At 37.0% G+C, this 19,718-nt stretch overlaps 1 protein-coding gene across 2 annotated transcripts in view; it reads right to left on the reverse strand.

Annotated features, from left to right (window-relative positions):
* Positions 1-19,220, reverse strand: part of tspan9a (tetraspanin 9a) — a 221,687-nt gene extending 202,467 nt beyond the window's left edge. For both annotated transcript variants that reach the window (XM_089116345.1, XM_039650475.2), the window contains exon 1: positions 18,950-19,220. The gene's annotated coding sequence lies outside the window, so the exon portion shown is untranslated. The remainder of the gene's footprint in view (positions 1-18,949) is intronic.
* Between the last annotated feature and the right edge of the window lie 498 nt (positions 19,221-19,718).

A 19,718-nucleotide genomic window follows, 5' to 3' on the forward strand; every position in this document is an offset into this window, starting at 1 on the left:
GAAACAACACAGGGGGCCATACTATTGGAAATACACACACATAAATGTACACACGCATAAACTGTATAATGTGAAGTAATTTAAAAGAACCATTTCATATATTTAAACATATCGTTTCGAACCGAAGACATTTTATTCCTGTGATATAAAGCTACATTTTCACAAACGTATAAAGTTAAAATAGTTTGACTTACTGTAAAAGCAGAAGAAAAAAACAAAACAAAAAGGAATTTAGACACTAATCTAAATAGTTTTGTAGAGGTAATTTTTTAAAACACATGCAGCCAAATGTGATTTTTTTTTTAACATGAATATGCCTCAGGGGCAGTCTATGTTTCTTTTAAAAAAGTTTAATTCTGAGAATTCTGGGACGCACAGAATTGGCAAACTTAATTCTGATAGCATCATCATCATCATCCCCCACAACGGGAAGTGCTTCACTCGTTTTCATTACACGTCGCAGACAAAGTGGCTAAAAGGTTGAGTACAAATGTCTCAGATATTTTGCCATTTAAAACAAAAAAACAACAACATACATTTCCTCCACTCCATTTTCTCACTACAGTCAAAACTTCAGTTCAGATGTTTTTATTTTGATAGCCAAAAATAATGTATGCCCAAGACAGTCAGACAAGAAGGCCACGTCATTCTTCAGTGATACTAACACACATAAAATTGTCATTTAAAAACCATGTTGAAATAAACTTCAAACACATTCTAACATTGGGAACAACACATTCAGTCCTTATCTGCCTCACCATGACTAGTTGGACCACGTTTATGTAATACGTTAAAAGTAATGCGTTACAATATTGCATTACTCCCTAAAAAGTAATTACTTGCATTACTTGGTTACTTTTTGTGGGAAGCAGTGTTACATTACTTTTATGTTTAGTTTTTCTCACCTGGGTTGGACTTGTTTTTTGTTTTTTTTAATTAAAGCTACACTGTGTAACTCTTTTAATTTATTCTTAGCTAAAAACACTAAGTTCTTTCAAAAATACAGTATAAGTGCTCATTAATGTATATTTACTTCGTTCAAGTAATAAAGTATTCTCGTGAGTGTATAATATGCCATTGAAAATACATACGGGTAAGTGGTTCTAATGTCAGTCGCCATGTTGCCCCTCCATCTTGAAAGTACATTAAGCCAAAGAGGGACATACCCGTTAATTCAAGCTTCGCCTTTCGCGTTTACGCTTGAGTTAACACTCATGGACGACGTCGAACTGGAAGCCATGTTAATCTTGGACCACATTGGCCACCGTAGGAGTTAAAACGAAATTGGAATTGAGAGGAACGGAAACTAATATTCACAGGATGGTCATATACCTTTTCACCGCTAGATGGGGGTAAAAATCACACCGTGTAGCTTTAAATAAAAGTTGTTTGTTTTTTTCTAATGTAAAGGCCCTTTTTATACCAAAAGTGAAATAAATAAGCCAGTCTGAAATGCAAATTCATGTCTGTACAGTAAACTAAACTTTCAGCTGTGTTGCCATTCTGTATTGCAGAAACAAAAAATATTAAACAAGTGTGATGTTTATCTAAAGTCATTTTCCCTCATTAGCATGGTTGAATTGGATCATCGAATGTCAGCAGTAAAAACATTGGTTAATAAAGTGAAATCAAATATATAATGTATATTTGTATTGTTTACCAATGAATTATTTCAGGTTTGAGTAATATTCTGTTTGCATTTCCATTTTTATTCATTTTGAGGAATACTGAAACTGTTTTTGTACAAGTGAGATGAGTAAATGCATGTTCACATTAGTCCAAAACTACAAAAACCATCATGTTTGCACAGCACGCACAACGCCTCACAATATGGCGACAGAAGAGCTGTCAGTCAATAAATGAGAAAACAAAGTAACTTGCATTACTTATTTGAAAAGGTAATTCAGATATTTGTTGTGAATTTAAAAGCAATGCATTACTCGTTACTTGAAAAATCAATCTGATTACGTAACTAAAGCGTTACCCACAACACTGTTTATTTATGATCACTAAACAGGTGTCATTCACATGTATAAATGTGGTTAAGCATTCATGAAGCTCTTTTTATCAGAAAATATCATGCAAGTGTTGATTCTTCATAATATGACTCTTTTAACTTAAGGAACCAATCTGTTTGAGCAGCAAGGCCATAAGTGGATAAAGCAGAAATGGAAATTTTGCTTAATAGAAACCACTTGAGCTGCACTTAAGGTGCTCAAAACACTTTCCTCTCACGGTGTTTGTTTCTTGCCTTTCATTATTTTATTTAGCAAATCTATTCAAATAAAAGCTGACCGTTAATTCAAAGCATCTGAATAAAAAAAGCACACATCACTGCAAAAAGGATGCCATCAACTTGTAGTTTTAGAAGTGTTATCTTCTTGAACTTATACAGAAACTGTTTTCATTATCTCTCCTAGTACAAACACCTGCTAAACCCTGGTGTAGGTCTGTCTCCTAGCAATGCCCATTCAGTAGGCTGTTCAGAGAACCAGATGTTGCCATGCGGCTCAGCTCCAGGCAGTGAACACTTCAGTTACCTGCTTCAGGGACCACCATCAGAGTGGGCAATCTGGATCTTGTGAAACCAGCCATTTCAGCATACCAATTTGGTATGCTGAAATGGCTGGTTTCAAAAGTTATATTCTCAGCAGATGAACATAGCACAAATGTGGGACTTTATTTTAGCAGCCATTTTGTCAGCATTCTGTCTTAACAGTGTGTGTGTGTGTGTGTGTTTGAGAGAGAGAGAGAGATACCCTAAGTTCAACTCACCTTAACAATACTGTTTTACACAGTTGTTGTTTATAACCCGAAATACTGTTTCTTACATGGAACACAAATTAGATGCTTTGCAGAACGTAGTTGGTCAATTTTTTCCAAGTAGGTACTGGCGCTTTGAAGGTTGAGAAACAAATTTTGTATCCCATTAAACACAAAAATAAAATCAGACAAATTACTAAATGATCACATCGTTTTCATTTTTCGGTGAACATGACTTTAAATATCCATGTATAGTCTTGAAACATTCCCTACTTGTGCATGCTTCAATGACACTTGTTGAGTGATATACATTGACAAGGGCCCTTGTCAAATTAAAATTACACCTCATAAACATTCACTTTGAGCTTGAACCTCAATGCATTATTGAAATTTATAAACTATTCTCTAATTTAGCCTCTAGTGCTTTCCTGACATTTTGAGGTTTGACGTTCTATAGGTACAACTTTCCTTGCGGAAGACAACAAATGCAGAAATAGAGAAAAACAGAAACCCATTTCCTTTCACAATGGAAACAAGCCCCCATAGACTAACTGCGTGGAAGAAACCCTTCCCAGGTAGCTCACGCCATAGTATAATTCAGCACACTATCCCATTCACAAAACCCACAGACGATTATAGTAATTTATAATTGGGTATGTCTAGAAAATGAAGCATATGAAAACTATTGATTTTGACCTAATTACTTTGAGAAACCGCTGATGACTGAATGTTATTTTTCAATACTAATCTATGTTCTTAATTGGTTTACAAATTAAATGTTCAATTGAACCAGCCTCTTACTAATTAGGTACTGTGCAAACATAATTTTAAAAAGGGGGGAGGGTGAAGGGCAGGGGAGGGGGGGGGGGTCTGAGTCAAGGTCATTCCATACCATTGCTTTAAAAGAACACAGCATGCTCTCATCAGGTTTGACAGGGAAACTGATGGAGGCTGGACTGGACAGGAAATCAAAAAAGCTGGAAAAATGTAACTTATTTTTAGTCCTCTGGTTGTTCTTTTGAAAGAATGAGGGGAAAACTCTAACTGTTCAAATGTGAAGGTTTTTGTTGGCAGCAACTAATTCATTGAACCATAAAAAATGTGAGCATTTAAAGCATAAATCGTGTTTTAGACCATGGGCTGTGCTGTTAAAATCAAATAACAGCTTCTATTTTAGGACATTATCCCATCAATATTATAATTTAATGCCCTGAAAACTCTATGCATGAAAAAATCCACATGCGTTTTATTGTCTTGAAACCTTCCTGAGTCACACTCTATACAAAGTAATGTGGAGAGGATTGGATAAGGGGACATATCAATAAACCATATAATTATAATTAAAAAAAAAATATGTATCAAAATGCAGAAAGTACAGTGATGTGAATAAGTTTGGACACCCATGCTAAAGTTGCCTAAAGAGGAATAAAAAGAGGAATAAAAAAAAATCATCTTTTGGATATTGATCTTAATGCCTTAATTAGAAAAATGAGGGAAACTCCAACCTTTAAGGACACAATTTTTCTTTGTGAATGAATAATGTATCATAAATAAATACATGTTTTTTTCTTAAAATACAGGATGCATAAGTCAGGACACCCCTATGTTAAATTCCCATAGAGTCAGGCAGATTTTTATTTTTAAAAGCCAGTTATTTCATGGATCCAGGATAATATGCATCCTGATAAAGTTCCTTTGGCCTTTGGAATTAAAATAGACCCACATCATCATAACCATTCACCATGCCTTGAGATTGGCATGGTTTTACTTCAGTTAGCCTATCTGGTTTGATTTGCATTGAAAGATGATCTTATGGAAAGTACCCCATGCCAATCTCTAGGTGTGGTGGAAGGTGTGTGATGATGTGGGTCTATTTTAATTCCAAAGGCCAAGGAAACTTTATCAGGATGCATATTATCCTGGATCCATGAAATAACTGGCTTTTAAAAATAAAAATCTGCCTGACTCTATGGGAATTTAACATAGGGGTGTCCTGACTTACAGTATGCACCCTGTATTTTAAGGAAAAACATTTATTTATTTATGATACATTATTCATTCACAAAGAAAATGTGTGTCCTTAAAGGTTGGAGTTTTCCTCACTTTTCTAATTAAGGCATTAAGATCAACATCCAAAAGATGATATTTTTTTTATTCCCCTTTTTAGGCAACTTTAGCATGGGCGTCCAAACTTATTCACATCACTGTATAGTGAAGGTGCACAGTTTCTAAATTAACTATTCTTTTAGACATTATGCCACCATACAGATTTGCAATGCCAAAAAAGCTAAACATGTACAGAGTTAGAAAAGTAATTTAGTCAAGATCTAATTTGGATATGCAATGTCCACTTTTCACAACTATAAACTACAAGGTATGTGATCAATATCATGTAGGCGCCCGTCTTTTGTGTTGCTAAACAGGACCAAAAGCAGAGCCATGCTGCATTCCATGCGATCATACTGAATGACTGGACAAGCACGAGTCTCCACTCAGCAGCTGCTCACTGACTCTGTGGTGGACCATTTTTATTTCCTTTTCCACCTCTTTTCTTGAATCCCGGTTTACATGATCATGCCCACAGCCTGTCCCTAGCCACAGCTCATGTTTAAATACTACATTTACGGCTCAATCACAAAACATTGCCTTGTATCCTTCTCTTTCTTATTTATTTTTTTCTCAGAAAAAAAGTACAGCGTCATATGTGGCATTTTTAACAGGACCATTTCTACATTTTATAATGGAATTTTCCAGTGAGCCCCATATCATTAATGACTTTTGGTTGTTTTTTGTAGTTGTTGTGGCTTGGAATAGAGGTCTGCACTGTGTGCAGTAGTTTTAAAAACAGCAACGGGCAAGCGACAGTCATTTTTTCTGCTTAACCTTGTTTGTTTTGATCCTGTTTGGGCAACGCTGTGTCACACACAAGCATGCTCAAGTGTGTCTGTAGACATGGACACACACAAACTGATGTTTACATACATTTACAGCCTACAATGGAAATCTCTTTTTTTAAGGCAGGCCAGCTCTGGTATTACCTCCTAAAACTAAAAAGACCTTTAAAGTAACTTCAAGAGGTCACAACACACTGTTAACTTAAATCATTATATTTTTCCATGTGGTCCAGCTAAAATTGTTAAAATGCTAAAAAAAGAAAAAAAAAAACATTTAAAAACTAAAATTGTATTATGCCATGCCTTTAAAGTGCCCCTATTATCCATTTTTAAAAATTGCCTTTCATAGTGTGTAACATACTGTATGTGAATGAATGAAAACATCCTGCAAAGTTTTAAATCTGAAAGTGCACAATTTATAGTTATTACTCTCAAAAGTAAGAGTCGACTCTGAGTCAACTAAATGAATTGTTGGTATCCTGGAATCGTTGAGTTATGCATATAACTACTGTTCCCAGAAGGAGGGAAACAAGGCAGTAGCACCTAATTGCAGTACACAAGATCCAGGGGGCGGAGTCAGATCCAGATCTGAGGGGTGGAGTTGGGTAGGTTTAGGGGTGGGTTTAGGGATCAGGGGGTGGAGCTGGGTAGGTTTAGGTATGTGTAAGGTGGCAGGAGTTGGATCTGGATCCGACAACTCCCCGTGGATTTCATGTTCTGTACAACACATTACAGCCCGTTCTCATCCTTTAACGTCATATAGAACGCTATATGCAAAAACGGCGCTATACTACGCACATGGCACCCTTTATCGTTAATATGACACGCGAACCCAAGACGTTATAAATCCTTTAGCGTGAATATGACACGCACACCCTACCCCACACCTAAACTTAGCCCTCACAGCACGTGTTATATTAACGATAACGGGTGCCATGTGCGTAGTATAGCACCGTTTTGTCATATAGCGTTCTATATGACGTTAAAGGATGAGAACGCGTTGCACATTATGGGATATAGCGCTCTAGCACCATCTGCTGAAGACACCTTTATTCACACCTGAAAGGCAAATGACGCATTACAATGTGGGCTGGGCTACCTGTCCACAGCATATAAATGCAGTCATAGTCCAGCTCTTCACCGGGATCCCGACTACGTAGGGTCCAGAAGTGTTGCATCTCATTTCCTTCCTTCTGGGAACAGAAGTTATATGCATAACTCAACGATCCCATTCAGTTGGTCAACTCGGTACAACAAATTACTATGGGACCTATATTCACACCCGGCCAAGTCGCTGAACCAAACGTAAGGGACCAGCACCGCCACATGACCCTTTTTCAAAAGAGCGACGACCCCGGTTTAAAGGACCCCTGCGGTGAGCATGGCCTGAGTGACCATCGCCGCAGTGAGTTCTTGCCGCTACACCAGACAAACGTGTGCAGTGATGCCTATAACTGCTCACACACCCCTCCAGGCAGAACCAACACTTTATCTGCTATAGCTTTCTACAATTCCATGTGAAAGATTTCGCTTAGATAAAGCGCTTTCTCACTAACCAAGTTGGAGTAGCTACTAGGATTCAAAGTAGCTACTAGGAGTGACTGCATTACAAATGAAATCCAATAAAAGAGTTGGCAGGTGGGTGTTAATGTCAAGCCCTGAGGGCAAGTGATGTAAATAGTCTAATAGACTTCTTGTGTAGGTGACTATATGCTTGTTAACTGTGACCAAAACCAATTACTAGAACAATGTAGGAAGCACCTTTATCCAAAACACCATTGTGTTAAAATCAATGATTCTGATGTCAAACACCAGTGTGTTCAGTAAATCTGTCCAGCAATTTTGGGGTAAATATTTCCGAGTGGGGTAAAAATTTCCGTCTACTCTCCACATTGCTGTTCTTCCTTCTGAAGTCCAAACGTCATTGAGTTTACACTTGGCTTGCATTCAGTAAACACACCAGCACGGTTGCATGCCCTCTCCTTGACACCCCCTGTTCATTGGTGTTCTGCTGAATGCCGGACAATGGGTGTCGAGCACATTCAGTTCCCCCTCATTTAAAGTCTTATCCAAACACAGCCAATGCATCACAACACATCCTGCCAAAGCCAGCAAGGACAGAAAAGCATCATGGGATGAGTGGCAGGTTTTTGTATAAATGTCTCAATGGATTATTTGAGACAGATTACTCACCCACTCATGTCATGTATCAAATGCTAGATGAACACAACTTCCAAATGCCTCAACAAACTTTCAAAGAGTCAGTATTCAGAGAAAATGTATGTGGAATATTTACTCCTGGTATTAAAATTAGTTTGGTCAAAAGTGTCCACTACAATAAAGTGATTGATCAAACTACATAAATCGATTTGACCATTGCATATGTACTATTCACCTGTTAATTTTTTTCTGAGTTTTATTTAAAATAAGAATAAAAAAAATACAAAACATGAAATTAGATTAAAATACTTTAAATAAAATAATCAAATAAGAATAATCAAATAAAAAAGTACATAAAAAATAAATAAATGCATTATACAATAGTATAAAAACAGCTTTAAACAGCTTGGAGCAGAAACACTCCAAGCATGATACAGAAAAGACAGAATAATTTATAAAAAGAGATTAATCACCAACCCTGCTGAAATACACTCACATCAAAAATGGTTTTTGACACCAATATCAAACTCCGAACGGTGAAATACAGCTATGTCATGTCATTTTATCTGAGTGCGATCCGCCAAGGATATGCCACATCAATCAGACAGACAGGCTATTCACCACGCTAAGAAATGAGGGATGGAACAGACTGAAGTTGGTCATGAGGATATCATTCACGGGAGGTCAGTAATATAGTGGATGGTGGTCTGGCCAGATGACTGAAACCTGAGGCGCAGAAAAACTCTCAAAAGCACTTGGCCTGAGGCTTTAGCTCATTTTAAGGCTGATTCTAGAATTGATACAAAAAGCATAGATGAAATAAAAGGATTATATATAGAGTCAGATCATAATTAGTGTTGCTTGCTAATGATTAAATTAAATATTAAACTTCAAAATGATGAAATAATGTTAGAACTCGATGATTTTGAACAATGGACCCAGGAATTTGAGTGATGGAACTGAACTTTGACGGTTCTGATGATGATACTGTAGTACGAGAACACAAAATCGTTTAAGAGCGCATATTGGGAAACGGACGGAGAAACGGGAAACGGTTCTGGTACCCAAAAACAAATAAAGACTTTGAAAAGGGGCATATACGTAGATCCCCTCTAAAATTAAAATGTCCTAAAATGAAAAAAAAAGTGTGCAAAAGGAGACTTATGTAAAAATATGAAGGATTTCTACACAGTCCATGTAGACTTTTAATTTGCACACAAAATATCCAGACTTAAAAACTTGGCATTGCATTTTATGACAAAATCAAAACCAGTACCACCATAAATAAAAAATAAAACAAAAAAAAAATGTGATTCTAAATATGTATTTATCATTTACATTGACATTTTTAATTACTACATTTACATTTTTCCTTTTATTTCCTCTTTTAAACATCTTCGGTCTTTTTTAATTTAGTTTAATCAAATGTTTCTGTTTTAATTTATAGTAAAAAAGTATGAAACTTAGTGACTTGTATGGCATTTGCTATGTGAAAAAAAAAAATAATTAGGACATGATTCGAGCAGGCTAAGTGGTCGTAAATAAAAGTGCACAGACACAACCACTCACACATAGACGCGCACACACACCTATGAACCACTGTGTCTGTAACATAGAGCAAAGTTTTGAGAATATGTCGAATCCATTCAATAATTCAATTATACACTTGTACACTTAAGTGTACACTTATATACACTAGTCTCAATACTGTTTTATTTTATTTTCTCTCAACAGATGGCATGGCACTAATCCACCTTGAAAATTTGGATTTTAAAGACCTAGTCTCAATACTAATCTAAAAATCTAAATGGACCATAATTATTGACCATAAACATTTGCAATGGCAAAAATGGACCATAATTATTGCATAAATATTAAGTAATATCAAATTCACTCAAACTACGATATTATTGAAAAAAATGTTATTAGAACAAAAATAAATTACATTGATTTTACTTGAGGGGAGGGTTCATTTTCAGATGTCCGTGAAATCTTTTGACCGTGACGAGAAGTGTGACTCCCAAATCAGGAGTCCCATAAGGGTTAAAAAAGATCTACTGCAAATTTCACACAAGCCCAGCTGTTTTCCTCTTACACTGGCAAACTGATTGCACACCCCACCGCAGCTAATAAATCCATGTAGAAATATAGGGGGACACTTGGCTAAGCATGAGAGCTTCTGAATAAGTTTTAAAAGGCTTCGAAAAGAGGCGATGAGATTTATGGAATTGCATATGGAGCTGGTTACATCTCTGCTGTAAAAACAGGGCTTCAGTTCAAGTTCACAAATGTTTCATGTAGGAGAGATTGAAAGCCAGACTGTTCTTCAACACTAGAGTTTCTCGATTAAATACATCAACAACACATCAAATAATAAAGCAAATGGTATCCAAGACTTGTTTTTATTAATGTTGTCATCAGTCCAATGTGCACATTTTGCATTGTGCCCCATTGTTAACTGTGTGAGCTAAATGATTTTATTTTGAAAAACAGTAGGTCAACAGCGGGCTTCATTAAACCTTAACCACATGAAATATGTTTGACCAACAAGTAGCAGAGGACACACTACAACTACATTAAAATTGTGTATTTTATGCTTTAAAAGTCTCCAAGCACTTCAAACGAAAGTTAAAACAAAAGCAGTTATTATAATAAGTGTATAAAATGCATCAATATGGCTAGCTAGAAGGGCTACCAGGGATAGAAATTTATGGAACTATGCCAACTAAAGTGGTGTTTCTTACAGCTAAAGTGTGTCATCTAATGTAGCCAAATTTGTGTGCCACCCGAATCACAAAACGAAATTGCAAAACTAATGAATTATTTTTAGGTTTCACAAAAGTACTTGCATTAGCTACTTAAGTACACTTTAGCTACTCATTTAAAACGTTGTCTTCTGCATTTATTCTTACAAGGTCTCTCAAAAATAGATCAGAACATCATAAGGGACGGGCTCTTTTTAGTCTGTGGGGTAAGGTACAACCCAGAACACCCAGCAACCTCATAACAACTAGCCAATACACCATAGAATTGTAATTTTAGCATGGACAAACACATCAAACACATTTTTCATTGTTTAAAAGTATAGATTTATGTAGTGAGTTGTATTCAATGACACTAAGAAAATCTGTCTCTTTTATATACTGTGGGTCGAGGTGCGTCCCCCCTGAAACGTCCTGCCCTTCATCAGATCCATGATGATTGTCAGAAGCGAAATTGCATAGTATGTCTCAGTGTTCTATTTAAAGGTGTGGCAGTGTACAATCTCTCCAGAAACAGCCAAAAGAAACATAGTAATTATGAAGAGCATTACAAAACACAGGACTAAACAAAACCTGAGAGACAACCACAGACACAAACAAAAGAAATCATGGGAGTGGCTCTCAACAATAGTCAAACACATTATTTAATATGTTTGCCCATTTCATTTGTTATCCTGGCAGTATTGTCTAAAGCATCAAGAATTTAGTTGATTGTAGTCAAGCTATTTTGATTGAATTGTGCACAATATATTCTTTACACACTGTGCACAATAGAATCTGTCTATTGGCTTTATTGACATCCAGTTATATTAGACATTTAAAAATGTAAATGGATTACTGAAACAAGGGCTAATGATTGACATTAAAACCAGGCTAGAATTATGGGTCACATTACACGGACAATTATAAAGTCTAAATTTAGAGTCCTTGCATACTAGATAATTAATGCCTTTCAAAAACTATCACTGACAAGCCATTTCTAATAGTCTAACCAAATGAAATCACAGTAATTGGATGCAAATCACATACAGAAATTAATGTACAGTATCACGGTATTGCCATGTTTTTTGGACATGACCCTGTGGAAATACAATGTTTTAGGATATGTACCCATGTATCCACAATAAAACCAACTAATCCATATGAATAGAGAGGTTTAGTCCAAATTTTCTGGAGAAACATTGAACATGATGAACATTTAAAGCTGTCCGTAGATTTTTTGGGGTTAACAATTGTCTGAACACATTTTTGAGAAAATAATATATTACCAGCCAGTGTTCAAAACTATCAGCTTGTCTTAGCTCGATTCAAAACGGTAAGCTAGTTATAATGCTTTTAACTCCGGTGCAGTGGTACTGGTGGATTTCCGCGGGAGATTCGAGCATGTATTCGCATTATTGTGTCACATCTGTACACATAAAGAATGAGTCTCGGCTAGTCGGCTATGTGAGGATGTTGGAGATTTATAGCCTTTTCTCACAGCACTTGATATAATTAAACTTGTCAATTTGATGGCAGTTCCACAAAGGTTGAAACGACAATACCAGTGACAACTGGAGATTCACCCACTGCAAAATGCAAAAGACTTCATTCTGAATTTTTTTTCAGAAAAAACAAGACAGCAACCGGACCCATTCGAAAACAAGGATACATTTCGGAAGAACATTACATGTATTCAACCAATCCTGACATTGCTAGCATTAACAATTTGAGAAGTATAATTTGCATGGTTTTGTGCGATATGATAACTTATAAGCGTTTGTTAGGTTTAATCAGCGCGATTTACTGCAATGTCAGAACCAGAACAAAAGTGGATGTTTCTTACTAGTTCAGATGACATTTTCCAGAGAAAATTCTAATGTTGGTCATACTTCCAAAATAACACAGTCTCATCCCAAGACGTCATTCAACTGACGCTTTTGACCATACGTCAACATCCGCTGTTTTATCCGCTGGTTCATCCAATGTGTTTCCCAATCATGCTCCTGGAGGGCCCCCAGACACTGCACGTTTTCTTTGTCTCTCTAATCAAACACACCCGATTCAACTCATCAGATCATTATCACATATAGCCCCATGTGATAATGAGCTGATGAGTTGAATAAGGTGTGTTTGATTAGCGAGACAAAGAAGACGTGCAGTGTTGGGGGTCCTTCAGGAAGGGATTGGGAAACACTGTCCGCATACTTACCTAAGGATGACTAAATATGGAAAAATTATTTCAAGCCTTTTTCAGATTTATTTATGTAATGCAGAATGACATTAAAAAAAAGTCAAAATGACCCGCAACTTCTCTTGGGAAATTAGCAGGGCGAGTATTGGCGAGCATTCAATCTGCTGTTACCGTATGTCCAGTAATGTAAAACAGGAGAAACCTCAGGAATGAATTAGTTTGATTGAGAAATAAATCGCCCGAGACTACCGTCTCTGCAGGGACATGAGGCAATCAAAAAGCTTTCTGCTCCCTTCTGATACGCTAATGACTGCATTAAAGCTTCGCCAAATATGGTTTATATCAGACGTGGCCACATAGCTGCCAAAGGAATCGCCTTCAGTCGCACTCTTAAGATCTCACAGGCCTTCTGGAACACCAGGAAAGAATCCAAAAACTGGTCTAACATGTTTAAAGAGGTAACGCTGAGGTAAAACAGGCAAATACATTTGTTATGCATTCACAAGACGACTATCAGATAGGCAGCTTTATATAAGCGAATACTATCAGTTACTCGTGTGTCGAGACTGTCAGCAACAGGTTTGAACCTGACATCAACAGCACACACTGTACATTCCCAAACTACTCTATGCCTCCCTGTTAAGAATAAAGAATCAAATTCCCAGTAATAATAGAACAGTTAAGAAGACCAGGCCAAGTAATAGTTACCAATGTCTTTAATCGCCAGTGAGGTAGTAATTCCAAAAAGGCCTAAACTATGTAGGGCTCACAAAAGTGCTTTTGAACCAAGTGCTGGCAGAGAGGGATGCAAGGGATGGTTGTGCCTTGCCAATAAGGTCCCTTTGTGTGCAGTTAGCTGGGTTTCATTCAGGTAGTGAGGATGGCTCTCCAGGGCCCCACTCTCCATCCCACTGTGCTCACACGCAGTCCAGTTCTATTTGAAAATAAGTTTCCGCAAACCAATCTCAAATTAGCAATCTAATCTGAAAGCGAAATAGTTTACAACTCATGAAGGAATGTGCCATGATACCGATAAGCTGATAGTTATTTTTATGTTATCGCAATATAAACCCAACAGGTTGATCAGAACCCGAAGGTAGTGATAAAAGGAAAAAATAAATCACTGAAAACTTCCAACTTGCAAAATAAAACGGTAAATGAACAATGGTGCAAAGTGGAAATGAAACAAACATCCACAACTGTAAAGTGTGTTTTATTTTTGGAGAACCAATTGATACAAGAAATCCCCCTAAATGAATGACTCATATAACCCTTCCTTCAAAACCTAGCAATAAACCGTCTGCTGCAATGGTGCGTGTGGTTTCCCTCAATTTGCTGAGTGACACATCCAAGGCTGAAGACTAAGGCATCTGGCTTCAGTTAGTCAAACTCTCATATCGTCTGTGACACCATCATATGTGCCCTCACACACGCTCTGAAAAAACTGTCACACTGCTTTGGCCTCCATATCGAGAGTAGAAACAGAGGGATGGAAGGCAGCACTGGAACCCTTGGCTGAATAATCTCCCCTCTTGGTTTTCACTGGTCATTTCCCCTAACGATGATCTAATTTCCAACTCAATAAAACATGACCCATCAGAACTTTCTGTTGCATTGATGGTGCAGTAGAACAAAAGCCAAATAAAAGACTGTAAAAGTCACACTTCAGGCTGATCAGAATCCATATGCTTTGGATTACAGCAATGCAAGTCAATGTTCTCTAGGTGTCAGAAGTAGCAGGAGCCTGATGATGGAATATAATTGTAATAGCTTTTATGAAGCACAGAATTTGGAAATGTCAGTTGACATTATCTGGCTGCTAGAAAAGGAGAAATATGCCTTTCTTTTCAATTTTTCAGTTGTAGAGTTTAGTTCAGAAATCTTTCCTTGAAAATCTTTTGATTAAGTAAATGCAGCCTCTGTGAGCATAAAATACTTTTTCTATTAAAGTAGCATACAATATGTAGGATTTTTCGCCACCAGGGGTCACTAACGTCTAACAATAACAAAGGCGTATATTGATGAAGCAAAGCATTAAGCGGAATTATGGATCTTGTCATCAAGCTGATAGATCTTTACTGGATGAGTGAATACAGTGATGATTGTAACATGACTGTGGGGTGAAGCAGGGCGCGATTGCAAATGAATGAGAGACGCATACCAACGTAACACACAACGCAAGTCCTGCATATAAAAGAATAAGGATATTGAATTCTACCGAACTACACACAAGTGCTAAATTAATACTCTCACACAGGTCAGTTTATTAGACAAATTCAACTTGAGGTAACGCAGTGCTGTTTCACTTGTTCTAACAGTTACACACTCACACTAAACAGCATTTGAGTGTGTTGAATGTTGTTAGTTGGCTATATGAGACTAGCAGTAACCTAGATCAAGATTAGAATAACATAGATAATATTCAAACATTTCATCATGTTGAACTAAATAACATTGATTAGTTTTCTGTACATTTGCTCACCTGTCAAATAAAGTACATGCAACACTTGCGTCTCTGTCAAGTCGAAGTTAGTCATGGACATGGAGCTCTCGGCATCTTGAAAGATGTTGATCTTTGTTCTAGTTCTCTTTTTGTCTCAAAGTCTGCTTGTCATGGTCCAAAATGTTTGAACAAAACAACTACAGCGTAAAAATCCTGCTCAGCATAACCCAGTTGTCCATGTCTGTTTCCATGGTTACTATGGCAGTGCGAGCGGAAATGGGTATATGACACCATTGACTGGCGACTCCACACCCCTGCTCACACGTCCCGTTTCCTTGGTTAAAATAGCAATTTTCTCATGATTTACAAATATTTGGAAACATTGGGGATATTGTAAGTAATCAACTAAACAAAATATAAAACATTGGCCTAGTGGTTTTTGGATATTTTACGACAAATTCTACATATTGTACCTTTAAAATAAGTATTCAAAAAAAATAAAAAAATCATATTGACCCAAACCTTTTGAATGGTGGTACTATGTCGTTATTTTAACTGATTTAGTTCATTTAAGTAAAGTCAGAATCAGAAACAGACAGAGAGAACAAATCCAAGTCAACAACGAAAAATACAACATTAGTCATGTTAGCTGGATTAAATAAGCAGAATTATAAACTGAGGTTTGAAAGGCAAACTTTATAATTCCTACTATAAGACTTGGGGTAATTAAACGACCACCTAGAAACTACGCAGAACCCTAGCAACTTAGAAACATGTTAAAGCACTCAGAACATCCTGCAATGGCACAACCAATCTAAACACCCTAAAACCATAGTTAAGTGTCAAGCACACATGTTGAAATAAATACTGTTGAAATAAATCAAAACTGAGGTAAACCTAAACCAAGGACAATTGCTTTCAATTTCCTATGAAAAACTGCCTGGAAGGCCTTCTCTACAGGGAACGCTTAACATGTGGGCAACTTCTGCTAGAGGGGCAGAGGCACACAGACCAAATAACATACTGTACTTAAAACAATGTTGCTGGAGTCAGTAAACAACATGCCTTTAACCACAAGGTTATCTACCCTAGCAAACACACATTCATAATAAAAACTCCAACCCCATCAACATCCCATCTTCAGGAATTCATGTTGAGCCGCAAAGTGTAATCTTTAAACAGAAAGACAGCTCTTTTTTCTTCTAGCCAACACAGTCTGCTCTCCAAAATAGAAAGACTGTAAACAACAGCATGTGGTTGAGTCACAGCATCAAAATATAGACAAGAATGTACTTGCTGTATAGTTATCGCAAAGCTGAACTTAACTTACTGATGCCTAACTTTGGAAATGGTAGCGTACTTCTGTTTCCTTTTAACAGCAGCAATACAAAAACAGTTCAACGTCACTTAACAAAAAAATGGCCAATTTTATCCAATGTTTGTGGGGTTTTTTTAGAAATATCCTAAATAAATAAATTAATAAATAAATAAAAGAACCTTTATTTTTAAGAGTGTTCATTTTCCACTCCACATCTTCTAACACTATGACATCTATAGTGGTGATGTCACAAAGCCTAACTGAATGAGCATGATGACATGCAGGCTAACTGCTCAAGATGTCATTAAGTGTGATTATGTCACACAGCTGTGTGTGAAGTGCCAAGCTGATCTTTCTTCTGTTTCTGCTAAGTCATAGCTTGAACCATCAGGCCGATACTATCCCATGCCCACAGAGGCACAGAGCAGATCTTGTTCCCATCCGTGGCCAGTGATCCCTCCCAGCACAGAACAGCCTGGCACTGGCCGAATGAGCCAATGAGGTCAAAGGGAGAACAAAAACAACTGTGGACTCTATGTGGGTGTGAGAGTGTGGATGCTTAGTCGTCTAGAGATAATGAGATCATTCGTGACACACCAGGCTGGAAAAACAGTGCAATTAAGCATGAAGCGATAGAGCTAGAGATGATGTAAACAACACTACTAAAAATAAAATAAAAAAAACAACAATGGTGTATCATCCATCTACTCCAAAAAGTTAATCACAAACTAAGTAAGTTTTCATTTCTGAACGCACAGAGCGCAGCTTGTAATATCAAAGTTTTAATCTTCCAACAGGAACTCCAATAAAGAGCTGAAAAACAATAATATCCGGTTGAAGCGTTTGATTAGAGAGAGAATTTGGTGTGGTGAGTTTAATCACAGGCTCTTGAAAAGAGAGAGGATGATGAAGTTGATGGGGAGGGGACTCATCTGCCACAAACAACTCGTGCCACGTGCCCTCCATGCGAGCAGAGGATATTGCCACGTTTTCCCCCACCATTAGGCCTCGGAGAGCAGTGGTCCTGAGGACCGCCTGCTCCGGGCAGGATGCAGAACTGGAATGTGGGGGTCAGGGTCAAAGGGATACATGCTGATCTTCTAGCCTGTAAACACAACGGCCATGTCTGAGACCACAGAGACACAAAGCCAGAAGGGGAGGCTGTTTACACAAGGACAAATATGCCCTGCTGCGGGTGAACATCTTTGAAAAGGGCATCAGATAACCTCAGCATTTCTCCAAATTAAGTGCGCAGGGCCATAAAGGTTTAAAGAAAACTATTCCAAACGAGAAACATTTCCTTTAACATTATAATGAATCATTCAATCTGGCTTGGTCATTCTGTGTATCCACAAGAGCTTTGTAAGTCTCGGTTTGACCGTGAATGAGACAGCTGAAAACATGAGACTATGAAGTATTATGTCGTCTCCATTGGCCAATTTGGAGCATATTGAACTCTTCTCAGCTGTTGTCTCTCAAAGAGCTCTGAATTCAAGCTTTGATTCCCGAAATACCTCTGCGTCTGCACACCAACATACCTCACTCATGTCAGATCTCAAACTCTTACAAATCTCTTTACTCCTCAAGTTATGATGCTACATATTGTGTGAAATTTATTTTCTGGAAACACATAACTTTCATTAATATGTCAAATGTATAAATGTAGCAAAATAGCAAATGATTCTAATACAACTTAATGTTAGGCTGTAGTATCAAAAAATAAATATTTGAAGAGTTCAGATGCAAAAGCCTCTAAATGCCATTTGAAATTTTCTTCTTTAATGATGATTTTTATCAAACTTGTATATTTAAGTTCAGTAATTTCACTTAAATAACAATTAATAGGTAATTATCATTGCCATTTAAGTGAAATCACTGAACTTAAATATACAAGCTTGATAAAAATTAACATTCTAGAAGAAAATTTCAAATGGCACTTAGAGGCTTTTGCATCTGAACTCTTCATTTGTTTTAAATACAGTACACTCTAAAAAATTCTGGGTTGTTTGAACCCAATTTTGGGTAAAATATGGACAAACCCAGGCATTGGGTTACAAATATAATTTAAAAATGTAACCCAATGGCTGGGTTTGACCATATTTAACCCAAAATTGAATTAAAACAACCCAGCATTTTTTGTCATAAGTTAGCCAGTAAACAGGTTTCATTGTGTCATTTTACTCCTTTTCTGTTAAATTATTTTTTTTTTACAGTTTTAGTGTAGCCTGTTTACAATTCCAACAAAGATGCTGACACAATGCAATGTTCTTCACTTTAATAACGGTTATTAATCACAAAGGCAGAAAGATATCAGTAGGGGAACTTTTCCTCAGAAGATAACACACAATCGAGTATTCGATTCAGCGGCAGCATTGCATAATAAATCCCCTTTATCTTGACTATTTATACTTTTAAATTACATTAACATGCTCTTACCTGTCCGGCGTTTGATCCTGGAAGCGTCTGTCAAAACACTCAAAATACCAAAACAAAGTTTGGAGTTGATGAAACTCGTTCCACTTTAACTCTGCATTCCACTTGAGCGCTGCTACAAACTTTCGGAGTGACTTATGTAAGGATTTGAAGTGTTTCTGACTCTAACATATATCGAGTCCTTTCGTGTTTCTGAGTGCTCACAGCTCTTTGCAGGGATTTGGGGACTCCTGAGTCCAGTGGAAGCGGAAATGCGGCGCAGCGGCTGGAAGAGGTTTACTGACTCCTACAGGCGTGACTGCTGCTCTCTTTATAAATGAAGTTTAACAGGGTCAAATTTTCTGCTTCAATAAATATCCTGTATAGAAATGAAACACATCTTTCATACATGTGTGGTTAGTTTCTGCATGCATTTGAAGCTCATATAAATGTTAAAAAGTTATCTCGCTATAAAAACTGCAGTTTTCCATGCAGGAAAAAGCTCTTTCTTTACAATTTGAGAACACAGATCATTTGTGAATATTTAAAAGGATTTAAGGTTTGGGTTACTGTAAATGGATTGTTTTTTAAATAGGCCTATGTATTTGGTTTATGGTCTGTGAAAGCTTTGTCCAGATGATATTAAAGGGTTAGTTCACCAAAAAATTTAAATTCTGTCAGTTATATTGATCACCCTCATTTCTGAATCCGTTCCAAATCCTTAAGACTTTTATTCATCCTCAGAACACAAATGAAGATCGTTTTGATGAAATCTGAAAGGTTTTTGTCCCTC

The sequence above is a fragment of the Pimephales promelas genome, chromosome 10 (assembly GCF_988280905.1).
Source record: "Pimephales promelas chromosome 10, fPimPro1.hap1.1, whole genome shotgun sequence".
NCBI lineage: Eukaryota > Metazoa > Chordata > Actinopteri > Cypriniformes > Leuciscidae > Pimephales > Pimephales promelas.